The following is an 814-nucleotide window of genomic DNA, read 5'->3' on the forward strand; positions in this document are numbered from 1 at the left end:
ATAAGGGTAAAATGATTTCATTAAACTTTTGATACAGTGTGTATATACCAAGATGTGATGGAAAATATATTTCCTTTCCATTGGTGTTGGTGGTAGTCAAAAATGTTTGAAAGCTCCTGATAAACTCTTCAAAACACAATGTTGTAATGCTGTTGAGATTAGATAAATAAATTGTGGTACACTTATAGTCAGTGTAATATTACTAATAAGCAGTATAAATAAATGAACTAGAGCTAAAATATCTGTATGGGTAAATATCCAAAACATAATACAGAGCAAAAAAAAAATACAACTTGCAGGAAAATATCATACAAAATGATAACAATTTATGTAATATTTCAAAGATGAAAAAAAGGCACCTTAATCTTTTAGAGAGCATCCCTGGGGGCTCAGATGGTAAAGAATCCACCTGCAAGGCAGGAGACCTGGGTTCAATCCCTAGGTCGGGAAGATCCCCTAGAGGAGGGTATCGCAACCCACTCCAATATTCTTGCCCAGAGAATTCCCACGGACAGAGGAGCCTGGCAAGCTACAGTCCATGGGGTCGTAAAGAGTCAGACAAAACTGAGCGACTAAGCACAATCTTTTAGAAGCATGTGGCAAAATGTGAAGATTCAACAAAACTTTGTGGTAGTTTTACAGGTCTTCATTACATTCCTAAACTTTTCTGTGTGCTTCAAATATTTATGTAAATACCAGGTCTCAAATACAATATATTTAAAAGTAATAATCCCTACTCAATGTTTTTAATCCTTAAAATGAAAGTGAAAGTCACTCAGTTGTGTCCAACTCTTTGTGACCCCATGGACTATAC

The 814-nt window shown here is 35.5% G+C and overlaps 1 protein-coding gene across 1 annotated transcript in view; it reads right to left on the reverse strand.

The window, feature by feature from the left end:
* Positions 1-814, reverse strand: part of TEX11 (testis expressed 11) — a 191,742-nt gene that overhangs the window by 189,964 nt on the left and 964 nt on the right. The gene's annotated exons all lie outside the window — the stretch shown is intronic.

The sequence above is a fragment of the Bison bison genome, unplaced genomic scaffold (genome assembly GCF_000754665.1).
Source record: "Bison bison bison isolate TAMUID 2011002044 unplaced genomic scaffold, Bison_UMD1.0 scf7180017864537, whole genome shotgun sequence".
NCBI classification, from domain to species: Eukaryota; Metazoa; Chordata; class Mammalia; order Artiodactyla; family Bovidae; genus Bison; species Bison bison.